The sequence below is a fragment of the Herpailurus yagouaroundi genome, unplaced genomic scaffold (genome assembly GCF_014898765.1).
Source record: "Herpailurus yagouaroundi ecotype Mexico unplaced genomic scaffold, PumYag 185, whole genome shotgun sequence".
NCBI lineage: Eukaryota > Metazoa > Chordata > Mammalia > Carnivora > Felidae > Herpailurus > Herpailurus yagouaroundi.
Genome location: NW_024412416.1, coordinates 19,084,779 through 19,105,261, shown reverse-complemented (window position 1 = coordinate 19,105,261; position 20,483 = coordinate 19,084,779). Strand labels below are relative to the sequence as shown.

The following is a 20,483-nucleotide window of genomic DNA, read 5'->3' as shown; positions in this document are numbered from 1 at the left end:
ACTAGCATGGCATCAACTCACAGATTCATTCATTTGAGATTCATTCATTCCTTAATCTGACCTGACTTCCCATTCCCTCCCTCACCCTAAACCCTTCATCAGGTTCTCTGGAACTTTCCATCTCCCCAACCTCTTCTCTAAACTTTTCCTTAACTCTTTGCCTTAACTGGAATGGAGCTGCCCCTCCCTGGAGAACTCTACTTGCCTTGCTGCCTCTAGGAGAGTGGAAAGGGAGCTGGAATAAGAGAAAGATGGGTTGGGTCAGAAGGCAAGGAACTCCCACTGCTGCTTCCACACCACTGTCTTTCCCTTCCCGCTCTGCTGGCACCCTGTTCTTGCTGCTGTCATCCATCAACCCATCTGGCTGCTCCCCCAACCTTAAATGGACTCAACAGTTTGCCTTACCCACATGTTTGTCATTGCCACAGAAAGACTCCCAACCAAGTGGACAGGTTCCACCTGAGCCCTTTAGGACAAGCCTCAGAGATACTCAGTACTACTCAACACCCAGAATCATTCCGTTGGGGTTGATTTCAGGCTATCTGAGACAATTTCATGCCCTTTCCCACCCACATCCCATTTTCAGAGATGCCTTTGCCTCATATTTTCTGCGTGGAAAAACTGAAACCAATAGAGACGCCATCCCTCAACTTCCCACCACCCCGCAAAGATGTGTACCTGCATGGTTCCCATCTCCCCAGGCCCCCCCTGGTGCAGTGGGCAGTATATCCTACTCCCCTCCTCACCCTTGTATGGCATCCTACATCCCTGTCCTCTTCCTTACCATCACCTTCCATCTTGCCACTGGATTGTTGCCTCTAGTATACAAACATACTCTGGCACCCTTCAACCTAAAAACAAGCAAACAAACAACACAGGATTACAAGATCCTCTGTCTCATCTCTCTGCTTTCTTTCACAGCCTTCTTTCTGCCTTCTTTCACAGCAGAATGGCTCTCTACTCTCTGTCTCCATGTCCACACCACTACAATCTATACCTCTTCATTTCTTTCCAATCTGACTGTTGTCCTCTAGTCTCACTGAGACTACCTTTAGCAGGATCACCAATATCTCCTTGTAAACAAATCTGATAGACACTTTCTTCTCCCATTAGTATTGCTCACATTTGTCTATTCCCTGCTAATTGAAACACCCTCCTCTTTCAACTTCCTGGGCCTCTCCCCAACTTGATTTCCTCCTGCTGCATTTCCCGCCCATATTCTCTGGCCCTTCCTTTACTGACTAATACTCAATTTGACAGCACCCCAGGCTTAGCCCTGGGACCTCTTCTCCATCTGCACTCTCTTCCTATGTGATCCTATCTGGTCTCATGACTTTATATACCTTCTATACACTAAGGACCCCAAGAAGACCTCTCTAGACCTTGCCCCTGATCCTCATATTCTTATAATCAGGTGCCTCTTTGGAATTCCCATTTACGTGCCTAGGAGGCATCTCAAATGGAATATGACCAACATGGAGCTGCCAATCCCCTCTTTCCCTCTGGGAAAACAAAGCAAAACAAATAAAGACATTTATTTTCTTGCCTTCTACAATTCCTCTCTCATGTCTGCATGTCCACAGTGCCTGCAGCCAAGATGACTCCTCTGGATGCTTGGCACAGCATCCTGAGTCATACTGATCTCAAGCCATTATGCCCTTTTGTGGGAAAGGTTGAGAAGACAAACATTGTGGTCTACTAAGGTGACATGCTCAGCTTTACTTTCATTCAAGACTTTAACATCTCTCTGGTCTTCTGGGCTCCAGCTACCATCTGCTGCCATGCAGAACTGATCTCCTTACCTGCTCTGCAACTCTGCACCCTTCTCTGTGAACAACACCCTTATTTCCCCATGGGGAGCTCTGTGCTTAGGGTGACTCTGCTCCCCAGCATAGGCAGGTGACCCAAGTATAGCCAACCAATCTATTCCATTTCCTTTGGAAGCATGACCCAAGCCTGAGCAGGAAGACAAAATTCCAGAACTTTGGAATTACTGGAAAAGTAATTACAGCTGCTCAGCTAAGAGAGTGTTGATAACATTTGAGCCCCGGATACAGCTAGGCTCCAAGTTATTTTCATATCTTGAAGCCAATAAATGTCCTAGTTTTATTTTTACTTAAGTCAGTTTGAGTTGGGGTGATTTTATTTATTTTTTTTTAATTTTTTTTTCAACGTTTATTTATTTTTGGGACAGAGAGAGACAGAACATGAACGGGGGAGGGGCAGAGAGAGAGGAAGACACAGAATCGGAAACAGGCTCCAGGCTCTGAGCCATCAGCCCAGAGCCTGACGCGGGGCTCGAACTCACGGACCGCGAGATCGTGACCTGGCTGAAGTCGGACGCTTAACCGACTGCGCCACCCAGGCGCCCCAAGTTGGGATGATTTTATGCACAACCCAAGGAGCTCTAATTAATGCATCAATTCATTCATTTATTCACTCACCTACATACTAGGTACTAGGCATTAATCCATCTACTAGTGACTTATCTAAATCATGTCACTGAAACTACAAATGCTGCCCTCTCCCTGTCCTGTTGCCTATGGGACCAATCTCAAGTATTTATAATCCATAATTGGGCCCCATCTGATATCATTTCTCAAGACTCTCCTTAAATGAGCCCCCCCCCACACCAAGGAAGCCAATTATAGTCCCCTTAAAAAAACTGTGTTTATTCCACTTTCAACCCTTTCTTGGCACTCTCCCCATGTGATCCATCTTCAAGACCCATCTACCAGTCATAGCCCCTGTGATCTATGGATCCTTCTGCAGCAGCTTCTGGGCTGCATCCCTTGCTGGATCCCGGCCTCCCTGGTCTCAATACCTATGTCTTCTCTCCTAAAGAGCAACATGAAGGCTAGGTCTGGGTCTCATGCTTCTTTCAGGTTCTTAAGAGCCTGAAACAGAGCAGGGTATGCTCGTCAGTGACAAGAACTGACATGTGTACATTGTCTAGTATTTGCCAGACCCAGTTCTATGCTAATTCAGCTAATGCTCACCATAATCAACAATTGAGAAACTGAGGCACCCTTGAGTTTACCCAGCATCAAACAGCTGATAGGTGATGGAGCCAGAATGAAAACCTAGAACTATCCCAACCCACACTGGACTTTATGGGCACGAGACTGACACATCTTCAGTGTCCGTTTGAGTTGGGATGAGGAGAGGCAGAGGAGGCTTGCAAGGAACATGCATTTCTGGAGCTACCTTTTATCACCCAGCACCTCTCCCACCATCTATGGTGAAGAGCCAACTTGAATCCATGCTAGTGGTTCAAGAAGATGAGTCCACAGGTCAGTTGTTTGGCCCTTGCAGCAGTGTCAAACTGCTCTAAAAATGTCTCACTCTCAATATCTGTACTTGTAGCCTTGCAGACAGTAACAAACAGCGGGCCAGGCATTGAGTAGCAAATATAACCAACTATTTTCCCAAGGAGTGTGGCGCCTTTCTCTCTGCCCTGTCTTTCTCAACCCTTTCTATCTGATCCTGGAGTCCACGTGCCTGGAGAAATGAGCTGGGAAGCAAGAAGCCAGCCCAGAGGGGACACCAGACTGACCAGAAGCCTGGCAGGGCCACTGCTGAGGCAACGATGGGAAAGCTCAGCCTCCTGCTCCTGGAGCCAGTGGCCATTGGCCAGGACCGCTCTGTCATTGACCAGCAAGGAAATGTGGATTCAGTGCCAAGGGCCATTGGGTCTCCTCAGAAGGACTAATCTGACCACTTGAAGACAGAGGTCAGGCTGATGGACTCAAACCAGGGGTTAATGGCCTCTGTCCAGTAAATGCTCCAAGTTTGATTAATTCTTTCAACAAATGTTTATTGATTGCCAGGCCCTGCGCCAGCACTCGAGATAGAACCAGGCCATGTCTCCTGCTGGCTGGAGACAGACGCCTGAACAAGAGCTCACAGGGACAGGAGAGGGTGTGTGGACAGGGAAGCAGAGGGGGGACTGAGAGCTCGGTGGCCTCTCTTCCATGCTGTGGGAAAGCCATCTTTGCCCCTGCCTGGCCCAGCCTATTTCTTGGCATCAGTACAGCAGATTCTTCCAGGTGCCCCTGGGTTAACAAGCAAAGGAAAACCTGGGGGTCAGCACGATGTCTTGCACCTAAGGAATTGGAACTAAACCAAAAGTGCAGCACTAGCACAGGAGACCCCTCCCTACTAGACCCTCCTCCTCTCCCTAGCCCCCTTTCTACCCACCATTCTTTCCCGTAGTGGGAATCTGATGTTCTGAGCTGGGATCTGTCACTTCCCCAGCAGCCATCAGTGGGCCATTTGGAGAGCCAAGTTCCTTTCCAATCCTGAGAGGCAGCCTGACAGGGTAGAGAAGGTGGTCTGGATTCAAATTCTGGCCTGGTCACTTCAGAAGGATGACATAAAGGGGTCGAGAGCTTAGACTGTGAGTCAGACTGCCCGAAGCCAAATACCAGTGATTCCAGGTATTGGCTGTGTCATGTTGTGTCACTTACATTTCTAAACCTCGATTTCCTCCCTCATAAAGTGGGGATCGCTGCTGGAGTGTTGTCAGGAGTACTGGGTGAGTGAATTCATATAAACAGAGCTTAGCAGTGCTTAAAACAGAGCTAACCATGAGTGCTTAGTTATTACTACTTAGTTATACGTTAGTTATTACCAGCTACAGTTATACCTACGCACAGGGGTGCTTAAGGAATTAAGTGGACTAATCACTGAAAAATGTTGAGTAGGTGCCTGACAAATACTAGTGTCCTTTCTTCCACATTTTCTGATAAGATGAAAAACACACAGAAGGCATAATCTGCCAGCTCCACCATCCTAACAGGGCACGGGCCTTCTGTAAAGAGGGGGCTGTTCCTGCTGCCCCTCAGATGAGCACCTCCCAACTCCTCTAAAGGGGTTGTGAGATTCTTGAGAAAGTACCATTTAAGTTCATCTCAATGTTTACAGATGATTTTGTAATTATTAAGGAGCTTTTTGTAATTATTATTTTTTTAAATTTACTTATTTTGGGAGAGAAAGAAAGTGAGCAAGGGAGGGGCAGGGAGACAGAGGTAGAGAGAGATAATCCCAAGCAGGCACTGCACTGACAGTGTGGAGCTGATGGGGGGCTTGAACTCACGAACTGTAGATCATGACCTGAGCTGAAGTCAAGAGTCAGATGCTTAACTGACTGAGCCACCCAAGCACCCCCAAATGTAGGCAGAGAAGTGGAAGAAGCTGATGGCAGAATCCAGCCTGCCATAGGCCTGGAACACCCCTGCCGTTGACTCTGGGGTGGATGCCAAGGGTCCCTCTCCCTGGAACAGAACCTTTGCCTTTTGCAAGGAAGGAAGCCAAGGGCTGCCCCCCAAAAACAAGGCTTTAAAAATGCTTAGTACTCCCAGCATGTGAGTTTTCTTGCTGTCTTTTCCCGGGAATTTTTGTGAAGGAAGGAGGAACACCGTCAAGTGCCCCAGAGCTGAATCTTGAGGCCAGAGGTGACTATGAGGAGGTGAGAACAGAAGGGGGAGGGCCCCAGGCACCCTCTTCCACCGGAAATTGCTGCCCCACAGTCTGACTAAGGGATGTGGAGAGGGAGCTGGTTCTGCATGAGGTGTCTCCAGAGCCCTCCTTTCTGTAGCCATTGTGGTGCCTAGCCCCTTATAACCCCTTACTACCCATTACTGGGGAGAGGAAAGCCCCACTGAAGGCCTTTCTTCACACAGCCTCTGAAACCTTGGAGTCACCCTCGGGTAGGCTCCCAGGATGGCTGGGATGGGCCTGGCCTTAAATTCATGTTCCTGAACCCAGACTGGTGCCCCCTTGTGCTGACTGGATTCACCATCCAACTGGTTCGTGCCAGCCCTCCCCCACATGTCCAGCCATGACTTGGGGCTGATGTCTCCATCTGAATGGTGACCCCAGTCCCTGACTTGGGTCTCACAATGGGATTTGGTTTCCTCTCACCCTCTGTCTTTGACCCCTGGCCTCTGTTTGCCTCTCTAGTTGGTGGAGTCATGTCATGCCTGAACTGAGGACACAAACAGGCACCTCTGGACTGGGCTTGCTGAGGTGAGACCAGAAGAGTCCAGGGTAGAGGCCAGCAGGCAAGGCAGGTAATGCGTGATAAGGTCTCCTTGGGGTAGCCTTGTGGCAGGTGAGTCACTCCTGAGGAATCCTCTAAGGTTATAAATAGGCCTGGCTGGCAATGATGGGAAAGAGAACAATAAGGGGACCATTGTCCTTCCTGATAGGCTGTTACTAAACCATGAATAATCCCTTTGAGGACTCAGATTCTACAGACAGTTCCCAAGCCCCTTCCGTGCCAGACTCCAGCATTGCAAGGGCACTAGGTGCCCGGGAGCATGCTGGGGCTGTATATACATGCCTATACCAGGGCATTTAATGAATCAGCATACCAACCTGTGAGGTAAGTATGCTTATCCTGATTTAGAGATGGATCAACAGGTTAGAGGGGTTTCCTGCCCAGGCCCATGGCTGATTCACTGTCAGAACCCAGGTCTGTCTGTAGCAGAGCCTCTGCTCCTTCAGTCAAACCATGGGGCTCTCTAGCCTGACATGGGGCAGGAGGGTCAAGGAGCCCCCAAATGACCAGATCATGTGCTCTGACATCCAGGGCTAACTAACATAGCCCCACCAACCAAAGAATTCACTGAGACTTGAGTATAAGGCTGGCTGTGGGAACTGCCACTCAAGGGGAGAAGTGGTTGGGAATCCAGTTAAGCATGAATGGATCTATTAAACTTTTTTTCATCTCTTTTTCCCTTAAAAACATTCAATAAGAGGCCAGGTCCAGGAAAGCCTTCCAAAATGGACTAAGCAAAAAATACTCTTCTCAACTACAAGGTCATCCAGCTTCCATTTGCCAATGAGGGTCAGGTGTCTCTTCTTGCAAGAGTTCTGAAGACCATTCTCAGCAATTCCCTGGCCCATGTCATCACCCCCACACCTGCTTGTCCCATGCACCCCAGGATGGAACAAGGCTGGGACTGGCTGGGTGGGCATCAGAGTCTCCAGGAGACCAGGATCAGGTTGGATTGAGACCACCCAGTTCCTTGGGCCTCAGGATCAACATGCAGCATGATGCACATTGCCAAGCTGCCTGTGACATGCACATTGGGGGCAAAGGTCATCAGAGCCTGAAAGAGCTTCCTCCCAGCTGACTCCTGGGTCTTCTGGGGACAGCATCTGGGAAAGGTTGTGTCTGAGAGAGCACAGACACAAGGTTGGACTGGAGAGACAAGGCTGGACTGTCTACACCGTCTACCCTGTCTAAACTGGCAAGGTTAGAAGGGCACATTTTAGCACTAGTAATGCAAGCTAGGAGGGAGGTTGGTTTGCTTACTTTTGTTTTTTGCTTTTTTTGCATAAACACCAAGCCGTGGTCTTTATTTCCCCTCCACAAACCAGCAGCTACATCGTGAGAGCTTTCAGTGGGAGATGCATTTCAGGGAAGAGACGAAGTCTGCCTGGGTGTCTGCAAGTCCAAAAAGGGATTTCTAAACAGGCTGTCTGGGAAGATCTTTCCTACACGAGATCCTGGATGGAGCTGGCAGTGGTCTGACACACTTTCTCTATAGACACCACTTGAAGGCCTCACCTTTTCCCCAATACCAGAGGATGACATAGTCCCTAAGTGAGGCCACAGGGTTACTTACCATTGATCGTCAAGTCCTATGGCTTCCTTGAACTCTGGGCATCTTACACACAAATTAGAACCAAGTATAACTCTTAGGTTAAAACAGACTTTGACCTCAACACCTAAAACCTCAATGAAATGGCTTGATTTTCAATGCATATGTCTTTTTTTTATCATTTTAATTTTTTTAATGTTTGTTTATTTTTGAGAGAGGCAGACAGAGCACAAGCAGGGAAGGGGCAGAGAGAGAGGGAGACACAGAATTCATAGCAGGCTCCAGGCTCTGAGCTATCAGCACAGAGCCCGACACGGGGCTCAAACTCACGAGCTGTGAGATCATGACCTGAGCCAAGGTTGGACGCTTAACTGACTGAGTCACCCAGGCGTCCCTTCAATGCATATTTCAATCAATATTTAAACGAAATATCTGTGTAATAGATATTGTCTATGTGTCTGTCTGTGTACCTGGAAGTTTGTTTCCTATGATGCCTCCAAGCACAGGAATCCAGACTCACAAGCCAAATGCAAACCCACAACAAGCATACCCCCTACCAATCCCAAGCCTTCCCTCCTAACATTGGCACCCAGGGTTACAGTGGGTATGGTGGTTCTAAGTTTGAAGAAGCCCAATAGGCACCAGGCACCCTGCTGGGGCCTCTGGCCTCCAACTCCACTAGATTTGCCAACGCATTTGTCCAATAATCCAAGATGGCAGAGGCCACTGACTCCATACTGAGATCAGTACAGCCCAAAGGGCTTGGAGGAAAGGAATCTGTGTGATCTGAGCACACACCCAGTTGGCGTGCAAGCAAGACACCCATCTGCAGAGCCACTGTTCGCTCCTGTGCCAAGCCAGTCTCCCTTAATCTGCCAGCCGGAGTCCAGCCAAGGAATGGAGATGTAGGGCTGTCACTTCCAAATGGCACACAAATCCTCCCCCGCCAATTGGCTGCCTATGAGTAACTGGACCAAAAACATAAACATAGTCCATTAGGTCCATAGCAAAACAGGGCAGGGCAAGGCAGGCCCATCCTTGTCCAGATGGAGCTGGGCTTGGCACTTTTTCCTATAAGAGCAGGGCCTGCACTGGACCCTGAGTCTTATGCCCAGGAATTTTCTGGCACACGTAGCACTTGAGAGACATCACTGGCCCATTCCACTGGAGCTTATCTAGGAGACCCTGACCCAAGCCAGTCACCAACCAGTCCCCTTGTCTTCCTTTCTCCTTGCCTTTCCTATGGTTCCATCCACTTCTGTGGCTATTGACCCATACCCAAACTTGTATCCCAGAGTCCTCTCCTGAGTTCCAGCAGGTAAAGCAGCAGTTCTTTTTTTTTTTTTTTTAATTTTTTTATTTATTTTTGGGATAGAGAGAGACAGAGCATGAACGGGGGAGGGGCAGAGAGAGAGGGAGACACAGAATCGGAAACAGGCTCCAGGCTCTGAGCCATCAGCCCAGAGCCCGACGCGGGGCTCGAACTCACGGACCGCGAGATCGTGACCTGGCTGAAGTCGGACGCTCAACCGACTGCGCCACCCAGGCGCCCCTAAAGCAGCAGTTCTTTGGGACACCCTGTGTCTGCTCTGCAGATGTCTCAAACTATGTCCAAGATGAACTGACTTTATTTTCCCACCTTTTATCCCAGCCCCAAATCTACACTCCACCTACATTCTCTCTCTTGATAAAATTCATCTAGACACAGGGTCAGGAATTTCTGCTACTCCCCACCATCATCACCTCCACCTCCGCCACAACCATCACTAAAACTTCCACCCTGACCACTACCTCCATATTCACCTCTGTCTGTGCTTTCACCTCTGCCACCATCACCATCACCTCTGTCACCACCACCTCCACATCCTCCACCACTACTATCATAACAACCTACACCACCTCCAGACTTACCTGTACCAACACCTCCACCTCCACACACACGTGCGTGCGCACACACACACACACACACACACACATTCACACACTCACACACTCACACATACCCCTAATGGGTCATCCAGTTTTGGTGGTTCTTTCTTCCAAATTTCTTGGAATCTGTCCCCTTCCATGCATCTACCCAAATGCTGCCTGAGCTAGGACTAGGGCACATTAATCTTGCCATAACCAGCTCTCTATTCTTCATCTCTTCCTCCCATCTGCCTACACATAACTCTTAGGGGAACCTTTCTAGTGTGCTCAAAGCCCTGCAATGGCTCCCTACCACCTGCTCCTAAACTTCCCCAAATGTACCCTTAAAAAGAAGGTTTTGATAAAATATGGGAAATGCTGGATTAGAAATCTAAGACCTTTCTTTTTTGTGAGATTTGTCAGAACTTTAATATGAATAGCATGGAGACATTTCACTGGGAAGAAAACACATGTAAGGTGTAGTTTTCTGAATTTCTTTTCTTTTTTTTTTTTTTTTTTTTTACAGTCTAGAGGTTTGTTTGGGGGTTTTTTATACTTATCGTGCCATGAATGAATAGAGAATGGGTTCCAGAAGCCCAGGCTCCTTTCCATTGGTTCTCACAAAGTGAGCTTCTCTGGATGGAGCAGGCTGGTGCTTCAACTGAACCCAAGTATCTTTCTCTTTGGCTTCCTTCACTTTCTGATCATTTTCCTTCACATGCTTCAGGAAGCTACCTCAGCTCTGTGAGTGCTTAATATGATCAATCTGTACATTAATTCTCTCGGCAAGAATCTTGCCTGTAACTTGTTTGTTTACAACAATGCCAACAGCATGCCAGGTGACATTGTAGACTGTGCCAGTCCTCCCATGGTAACATTTGTGGGGTATTTCATTTTTGAACAGTGCCCATTCCCTTGATGTCTCCAATATCACCTTTCTTAGAGAATTGCATGTATGTGGCCAAAGGAACAACTCCATGTTTTCTAAAAGGCCTACAGAACATATAGCAAATGCCTCTCCACTTTCCTTTTGTGTTGGTCATTTTGGCAAATTACTGGAAGATGGCAGAACTTGCTGAAGTTTCTCAGGGTGGAATAAGCAAGACCAAGACACCTGTTTTGGCTCTGGCTTCCCCTCCTCACAAATCCCTTCCTGCTGTTCACTCTGCACAAAGGTCCTTTCTCTCCTTGACAACCTCCAAGGTCAACATAATCACCACCCCCCACATACTCCTACCTTACTCACTTTCTAATATTATAATTATCTTAATTTCTGATTTACCCACTGTTCTAGGATCTCCCTATGTGTAGGGAGTATTGGGGATCTCCTCAGCCAACACAGTGCCCGAGAAATGGTGGTGCCCAGTGTTTGTGGAAAACTGTCCAGTGCTTACTGATCTAGGCAGGAAAAGTTGAAGCAGACCAAATAGTGCCTTGTGCTATTTGCCCACACTCTGAATGTACTTCCCTCTCCCCTCTCTTGTTCCTCAGACCACCACACCCTGGAATCTGCCTCGGCACCCCCACCTACAGAACTCCTACTCATTTGCCAATGACCCAAATCACTAAACTTGCCCTGGTGTGTTGCAGTTTTCAATGGACTCAACTTCTGGTCAGAAGTCTACACAGCTGCCCCTCTGTCTTTCCCAAAGCCTCTCACCCACAACCCCACCTGGTTCTCTTCCCACTGGCCACTCTGTCCTATGCCTTCACCCTTCCAGTCAGTTCTGCCACTCCTCCCCTTTCAGGTTTGGCCTGGTTCTCCTCTCCTGCCCTGGGCTCTTCCTCAGTGAGTTCTCTTTGCAGTTCCTCCCGTGGCTTTGGCCCCACTGCATCCTCTGATAATTCCCTCATGGTCTGCCTCCCTCAGTCCTCTTCTCCAAGATCCCGGTCTGATTCCACCAACTGCCCACTTGACAAATACACTCTGATATCTCACTGAGGCCTCAAATTCTGGACAGCCAAAATATAAACTTTTGATCTGCAGGCTCAAGTATTTTCCCACAGTCCTAGATGGCACCACTATTCACGGCCATCCACCCACTCCCTCACCTCCCCAGCTTTGCCAACAGTTAGCCCCTGTAAATATGTCTCTTTTTAAAATTGTTAACGTTTAAAAAAATTATACTGTGATAATATTTCACATGAGATTTACCCCCTTAACATTTTTTTAAGTGCACACTACGGTATTGTTAACTACAGTCACAGTGTTGTACAGAAGACCCCCAGAACTACTTTATCTTGCATAATTAAGACTTTATGCCTTTTGATTCCCCATTCCCCATTTCCCCCTCCCTCCAGCCTCTGGCAACCACCCTTTTACTCTCTGCTTCTATGAGTTTCACAATTTCAATGACCTTGTCTGAGTGGATTCATACAGCATTTGCCCTTCTGTGACTGGCTTATGTTACTTTACATAATGTCCTCAAGGTTCATCCATGTTGTCACATATTGCAGGATTTCCTTCTTTTTTAAGGCTGAATAATAATCCATTGTATGCATAGACGATAACTTCTTTATCCATTCATCCACTGATGGACATTGAGTTTGTTTCCAGTACTGTGAATAATGTTGTAATAAACTCCGGGGTTCTACTATCTCTTCAAGATCCTGATATCAGTCCTTTTGGGTATGAAACCAGAAGTGGGATTGTTGGATCATATGGTGTTTCTATTTTTAGCTTTGCAGGAAGTTGCCATACTGTTTTCTACAGTAGCTGCATCATTTTGCATTCCCACCAACAGTGCACAATATTTCCAATTTCTTCACATCCTGGCCATTACTTGTTTTCTCTTTCCTTCCTTCTTCCTTCATTCCTCCCTCCTTCTCTTTCTTCCTCCCTCCCTCATCCCTTCCTCCCTCCTCCCTCCCTTTCTTTCTTTCTTTCTTTCTTTCTTTCTTTCTTTCTTCTTTCTTTCTTTCTTTCTTTTTCCTTCTTTCTTTCTTTCTTTTTCGTTCTTTCCTTGATAATAGTCATCCTGACAGGTGTGAGGCGCTATCTCATGGTGCTTTGGCTTTGCATCTTTCTGGTGATTAGTGACACTAACCATCTTTTTTAGTTACCCCCTTTTCTCTTGGTCCCCAATGCTGCCACCCAACCTGGACTCCACCCTCTCTTACTTGGATTCTTACTAGAGCCAGAGCCTCCAAACAGGCCTCCCCTTACCTATCCATACTTCTACCCATGCTCTGCACAAGCAGAAAGGTCTTTCTAAATATAAACCAGTCGTGATGAGTATAAACCCTCTGATAAATTTCCTCCATTACTCTTGAGATAAAGCGAACATCCCTAGTGTAGACCCTCCACCTCATCAATGTGTTTCCAGCTGCATCTCTGGCTTCCCACAGGTCAGGCTCGCCAGCTTTTGTGGGTCGCTCTTCCCACCCTCCCCCTTCTTGCATCACTTACCCAAATTGTTCCATCTAACTCTGTAAGTCCTTTGGAGTTCAGTTCTGAACTGTCCTTTGGAGTGTGTTCTGATAGCCAGCGGGACTTAACGTCTGGAATGTTATAAGTCAACAGCTCTGTTCTGAGGGCGGGAGGGCTAGAGGACAATGGGAGGGAGAGTTGTTGAGCCCCGGAGGACAGAGCTCAGCTTGGCGGGGAGCAAAGGCACTTGCCAGCGCCATCTCCCTTGCCCATCCCCCAGCCAAAATCCCAAAGGGAACTGGTTCCCATCAGGGAACTTGCTTGCACCAGGCAAACACCCAATGCTGTGCTTCTGTGGATCCATCCCTCCAACGGGTCTGCCTCCCTCCTGGTGCTGCAGGGCCCCTCCCAAAGCGGACCACCAAATGCAAAGTGAGCTGAGTCTGCCCCTCCTGCCCCTGTGCACCTTGCGGATCCACCTGGACTAATACACCAGATCCCAGATTACCACAAGCCTGGCAGTGTGCAAGTAGCCCAGACAGGGGCCACACCACTCCACAGTGAGCCCTGCCCCTGGAGAGGGGAAGATAAGGTACACACCAGTCTGACTGTGGCCCCAGTGGTGGGCTGGGGGTAGACATCAGGTCTGACTGCGGCCCCGCCCACCAACGCAAGTTACTCCAGACAGCACAGGGGAAGAGCCCTGCAGTTCCACGCCACTCCAGGGACCATCCAAAATGACGAAACGGAAGAATTCTCCTCAAAAGAAACTCCACGAAGTAGCAACAGCTAATTAACTGGTCAAAAACGATTTAAGCAATGTAACAGAAAATGAATTTAAAATAGTAGTCATAAAATTAATCTCTGGGCTTGAAAAAAGTATAGAGGACAGCAGAGAATCTATTACTACAGAGATCAAGGGACTAAGAAATAGTCATGAGGAATTCAAAAATGCTATAAATGAGCTGCAAAATAAAACGGAGGTGACCACAGCTCAGATTGAAGAGGCAGAGGAAAGAATAGGTGAATTAGAAGATAAAATTATGGAAAAAGAGAAAGCTGAGAAGAAGAGAGATAAAAAAAATCCAGGAGTCTGAGGGGAGAATTAGAGCACTAAGTGACACAATTAAACACAATAATATATGCATAATTGGGATTCCGGAGGAGGAAGAGAGAGGGAAAAGTACTGAAGGTATACCTGAAGAAATCATAGCTGAGAACTTCCCTGATCTGGGGAAGGAAAAAGTTATTGAAATCCAAGAGGCACAGAGAACTCCTTTCAGACGTAACTTGAATCAATCTTCTGCACGACATATCATAGTGAAACTGGCAAAATACAGGGATAAAGAGAAAATTCTGAAAGCAGCTAGGGATAAACATGCTCTAACATATAAAGGGAGACTGAAAAGAATAGTGATGGATCTATCTACTGAAACTTGGCAGGCCAGAGAGGAATGGCAGAAAATCTTCAATGTGATGAACAGAAAAAATATGCAGCCGAGAATCCTTTATCCAAGTCTCTCATTTAGAATAGAAGGAGAGATAAAGGTCTTCCCAAACAAAAACTGAAGGAATTCATCACCACTAAACCAGCCCTACAAGCAATCCTGAGGGGAATCCTGTGAGACAAAGTACCAGAGACATCACTACAAGCATGAAACCTACAGACATCACAATGACTCTAAACCCATATCTTTCTATAATAACACTGAATGTAAATGGACTAAATGCTCCAACCAAAAGACATAGGGTATCAGAATGGATAAAAAAAACAAGATCCATCTATTTGCTGTCTACAAGAGACTCATTTTAGACCTGACAACACCTTCAGATTGAAAGTGAGGGGATGGAGAACTATCTATCATGCTACTGGAAGTCAAAAGAAAGCTGGAGTAGCCATACTTATATCAGACAAACTAGACTTTAAATTGAAGGCTGTAGTAAGAGATGAAGAAGGGCATTATATAATAATTACAGGGTCTATCCATGAGGAAGAGCTAACAATTATAAATGTCTATGCGCCGAATACCGGAGCCCCCAAATATATAAAACAATCACAAACATAAGCAACCTTATTGATAAGAATGTGGTAATTGCAGGGGACTTTAATACTCCACTTATAACAATGGATAGATCATCTAGACACAGGATCAATAAAGAAACAAGGGCCCTGAATGAGACATTGGATCAGATGGACTTGACAGATATATTTAGAACTCTGCATCCCAAAGCAACAGAATATACTTTCTTCTCGAGTGCACGTGGAACATTCTCCAAGACAGATCACATACTGGGTCACAAAACAGTCCTTCATAAGTATACAAGAATTGAGATCATACCATGCATACTTTCAGACCACAATGCTATGAAGCTTGAAATCAACCACAGGAAAAAGTCTGGAAAGACTCCAAAAGCATGGAGGTTAAAGAACACCCTACTAAAGAATGAATGGGTCAACCAAGCAATTAGAGAAGAAATTTAAAAATATATGGAAACAAATGAAAATGAAAATACAACAATCCAAACGCTTTGGGATGCAGCAAAGGCAGTCCTGAGAGGAAAATACATTGCAGTCCAGGCCTATCTCAAGAAACAAGAAAAATGCCAAATACAAAATCTAACAGCACACCTAAAGGAAATAGAAGCAGAACAACAAAGACACCCCAAACCCAGCAGAAGAAGAGAAATAATAAAGAGCAGAGCAGAAAAAACAATATAGAATCTTAAAGAAAACAAAAAAACAAAAAAATATAGAGCAGATCAATGAAACCAAGAGCCAGTTTTTTGAAAAAATAAACAAAATTGATAAGCCTCTAGCCAGGCTTCTCATACTTCTTGCCTTCAATGCCTGATGAGCCTTGCTTATTCAGAGGCAGCTTCTCTAACTTAAAAACAAAGGTTTTGGAGTAAAACAGGACTCCACCTCTCACTAGCTTTGGGACTTGTGACTCAGTTTCCTCATTGGTAAAGGAAGGATAACTGTGTGTGGGGGCTGGCCCGGAGAACGAGCTCAGTGAAGGTCAGCAGCTTTTCCTACCATGTGAGGCAGCAGCCTCACCCCTCTCAGCAGAGGAACAAAGATCCCTATTCTTGCTTTCTGAAGGTTCCGTGTTCTTAGACCTTTCACTCACTCATGTTGCACAGAATGGAGACTGTATTAAGTAGTTTCCAGGGCGCCTGGGTGGCTCAGTTGGTTAAACATCCGACTTTGGCTCAGGTCATGATCTCACCACTCATGAGTTCAAGCCCTGTGTCAGGCTCTGTACTAACAGCTCAGAGCCTGAAGCCTGCTTCCACTTCTGTGTCTCCCCCTCTCTGTCTGCCCCTCCTCTGCCAGCACTCTCTTTCTCTGTCTCTCAAAAATAAATAATAAACATTTAAAAAAAAGTAGTTTCCTAGGGCAGCAGTAACAAAGTACCACAGACTTTAGGAGGTGGGGCTTGAGCTATAGAAAAGTCTTGTCTCAGGGCTCTGGAGGCTGAAAGTCTGAAATCAAGGTGCTGGCAAGGCTGCTTCCTTCTGAGGACCATGAGGGAGCATCTGCTCTCAGCGTCTATCCTGGCTGCTGGTGATCTCAGGCATTCTTTGGTTTATAGAAGCATTACCACCATCTCTGCCCTCATCTTCAGGACTCCGTGTGTGTGTGTGTGTGTGTGTGTGTGTGTGTCCAAATTTCCCCCTCTAAAAAGATACCAGTCATATAGGATTAAGGTCCCACTCCACTTCAGTATGATCTTAAGCACTTAAAACTGCAACAATCCTATCTCCAAATGAAATCACATTCTAAGGTACTGGGGGTCAGAACATCAACTTCCGTTTTGGAGGAACACAATTCAACTCATAAAGGAGTCTGTCCATTGGGTCTGAAAATGAGTCCTGGACAGGCTGACGGGGATTGGGAAGGGGTCCCTCTGTGTTCAGTGGTAGGTGGACAGGCTAAGTTTACATGTGATGAAGCCCTCAGACTCAGCCTGGTCCAGAGAATTTCACTTATCTGCAGAGCAGACAGGGAGCCCCACTACATCTCTGTTGAGGGGGTTGAGAACAGGCCTCTCCAGGGCTCTCCTGAGACCCCTTGTCCATTGTTCCACAAGCCAGCTCCACTGAAGGCACCCTGCTCACCAGAGGGCTCCTGGTTGAGCTGGCCCCCCACTCACCCAAGGGGAAGGTCATGGCAGCTCCCACAGCTCACCTTACCTGCTGCAGAGAAAGGCACCCAGCCTGCCTTGCCTTTCGCCCCATTACTAAGAACTGAGATGAGCCACAGCCTTTCCATAACTTGCAAGACAAATGGGAGTGAGCAACTATTTCTGTGACTTGGTTCAGTTCCCGTGGCTATGTGGTTCAGGGTTCAGGGTCTGGGGTTTTCACTCCTCCTGACTCCGAGGAGTGCCCAAGAGTACACCTACAACAACCACACTGGCTTGTCTAGACCCCACAGACTGCATGATCCCCAGCAGCTGGCAGGCAAAGTAGGCCCTTCACAGAGGCATTTTGTCTACAGTGAAGGTGGCAGATATTTCTGCTGAGGCCAGCCCTTGAGGTTAGCTTGTCACAGTTGTGATTTCTTCCCCATTTGCCTCCCACACACATCCAGGCTCCTCAGATTTAAACTAGTGCCTACAGCTGATTAGTGACATTCCAGGCACATAGTAGGTGCTTGATAAACATGCTCCAGACTGGTATTTCCATTTTCAAAGTGGAATTATCTTCTACTGACCTCTCTTTCTCAAACTACCTCTGGGTGTCCCCTGCCAGGGTTCCAGATTGTCCAGTCACCTCAGCTGGAATCCCTGACCCCTATCCCAGCCTGTCTTCTGGAAGCTTCTGGCATCTGTCTCCCCATTTACTCAAGCCCTCTTCACCTCTCCATCCACACAACCTCCAGTCAGGCCTGCACTTGTCTTACCTCCATCTTGAGGGCTGTCTTCATGCCCATCTCTACCCCAGTGGTATCTCTCCATCCTATCCATCTGCTGTCTGCCTCCAGATCCCCAGGGAAGCCTGGGACCCTGTGTCTGATCATTCACTGTTTGGATGGACACTGTCTGGCCTCCGCCTGTCTGGTCGTCTTCCCCTGCCAGCTTTCCCCATGCCCCTCACCCTCTGCCTCAGCCACACTGACCTACTGCCTACTCCCAGACCACACTGTGCTGTTCCTACCATGCCCTTCCTCATGCCGTTCCATTGCTAGGGAGCCCTCTTTCCCCAGTTCTCCAGCTGGCAACATGCCTATTCACACTGTGAAACCCAATGCCAACATCATGTCATGGGAGTTGACCATGACCACCCAATCTTTCCTTCCAGAATAGTTTGGACACACCTCCACTGTTGCATTTGTCACTCCACATTGTGATTGTCTGCCCATTAGTCACTCTCTCCCATACGCATCCCAAAGGTGCCCAAACTCCAGTGTGCACAAAATTATGGCAACATCATAAAAAGGTGGCTTGCCTGGTTCCATGCCCAAGATTCTGATTTGGGGGCCCAAGAATGTACATTTTAACAAACACACCAGGTGGTCTTGGTGCAGGTGGTCTTTGGGCCCTTCACTGAGAACCACTGGTCCTGTGGGTTCCAGGCTGGGGGATCTTGTCTTATTCAGGGCTATGTGTCCCCAGCTCCAGCTCAGCCCCCGTCACATGGAATTATAGGAGAGTTGGAGTGGAGGCCTTGTTGTGGCTATCCCCTTCCACTATGGCAAGTCCCTCAGAACCCCTGAGGCTGGCCCCTAGCTCCATCTGAAGAAGGCAGATCCCACCCCCAGCCTGGCTCATAGGGCTGTGGAGAAAATTGCAGAACGTAAAACCCCAGACACAGCTTCTGAACCTGATAGCCTATCGGTGGATACTGCCGAACCTATAGCAATCCATTCTTCTTATGATTTTCCAGAAGTGCAGAGTCCTCTCTCTCTAACACATTCATGAGCCATCTATTCACAAATAGTCCTCAGAGGAAAAAACCCTTCCCTTCTTCAGAATTGATAGAGTTTAAAACCTGTCTTGAGTTTCCTTAGGTCTCTTGCCAAGTTTTAGGAGGGTGGGTGTTAATGCATAGAGATGAAGGCACCAACATTTCCTGAGAATACAAAAGGTAGGAGGTGTTACTAGCACACTGCATGCCTCTCTGATGGGGATGGCCCCAGTGATAGGGAACAGCAATGGCCCTGGGCCTCTGACATGCTAGCCAGCAGAAATGCAGGTAGCCAAGGGCCAGGGCCTGCCTAGAATTTAGCACCCTTGTTTGTGTTTAACTCAACTCCATTTGGATTTGGCCCTGCACCCACCTGTGAGCTCTGTCTCACCCCACACTGTCATTCATTCATTCATTGATGTGCAAATATTTATTGAGTGCCTGCTACCTGCAGTTACTGTGCTAACCTTGTGGATACACGGACGACAAAAGACGTCTCCACACTACAAGGTTCACACTGTTTGGGGGGACAGATAAGCAAGCAGGAGCAAAGCAAGACAGTAATTATTGGTATTAAAGCAAATGGAAAGTTCTGGAAGGACTTGAAGGAAAGACTACTAAGGTAGAGTCTTGCCTTTGCCTGTGAATTGGCATAAAAGAGGCCAATGCCATAAGAAGCCCTTATTTCAGAATCTAGGCCCCTCTGGGTGCCACATGTTGTCCCACCTCTATGGCTGCAGCCCAAGGTCACTGCAACCTCATCCATCAGTCCCTGGGTCCAGGCACCTGCAGGTAGAGGGACTGGCCAGAAAGACTGGGCAGAAAGGGCAGAAGGAGCACAGAGGAGCCAGTGTGCCAAGAATCTATGATGCAGACCCTGCCAGCCCTGACATAGATACTCAGGGCAGCTACCCTGGTCTGTAATTGGTCTCCTGGACAAGTTCTGTAATTGATCTCCACTAGTTGAGGGGACCCCTTCTTGGATTCCCATGAGCCCTTTGCAGTCTTATTTTAAGAAAATATTTCACTTGAGCTGTATTTGTTCACTCATTTATTCAAAAAAGTATTTATCAGGGGCACCTGGGTGGCTCAGTCAGTTGAGCGTCTGACTCTTGCTTTCAGCTCAGGTCATGGTTTTTGACCTGAGGGTTATGGGATTGAGCCTGACATTGGGCTCCAAGATGAACATGGAGACTGCTTAAGATTCCTTCTCTCTCCCTCTCTCTCTCACTCTCTCTCTCCCTCTGCCCCCTCTCTCCCACTCGTGCTGTGTCTCTAAAATAAAAAAAAAAAAAAAAGGTATTTATCAGGCATCAACTAGGTACCAGGCATAATTCTATGTGCTTGGCCTATATCAGAGAACAACATTAACAAAGACCCTGTTTTCATGGAGTGTGCATTCTAGAAGGAGGAAACAGATAATAAGCAATAAGCATAACAAGTAGGTCAATTATATAGTATGTAGAGAGTTACAGGTGCTAGAAGGCTGAGAGCAGAATAGAAGGAGGGGATTGGGGGCCTAGAGAGTGGGGAAGTAAGTTGTAATATTAAATAAGGTGGTCAGGTGAATCCTTGTTGGGTTAAGGAGATGAAGGTGATACTACCTGAGGGAAGGCTGCTTCTGGCAGAAGGCACAGCAAGTGCAAAACCCCACATGGGACCACTTCTGGGATGTTTGA

At 47.3% G+C, this 20,483-nt stretch overlaps 1 pseudogene; it reads right to left on the bottom strand.

The window, feature by feature from the left end:
* Nucleotides 1-10,077: 10,077 nt before the first annotated feature.
* LOC121042233 (60S ribosomal protein L21-like) lies at nt 10,078-10,582 on the bottom strand (annotated as a pseudogene).
* Nucleotides 10,583-20,483: the final 9,901 nt, after the last annotated feature.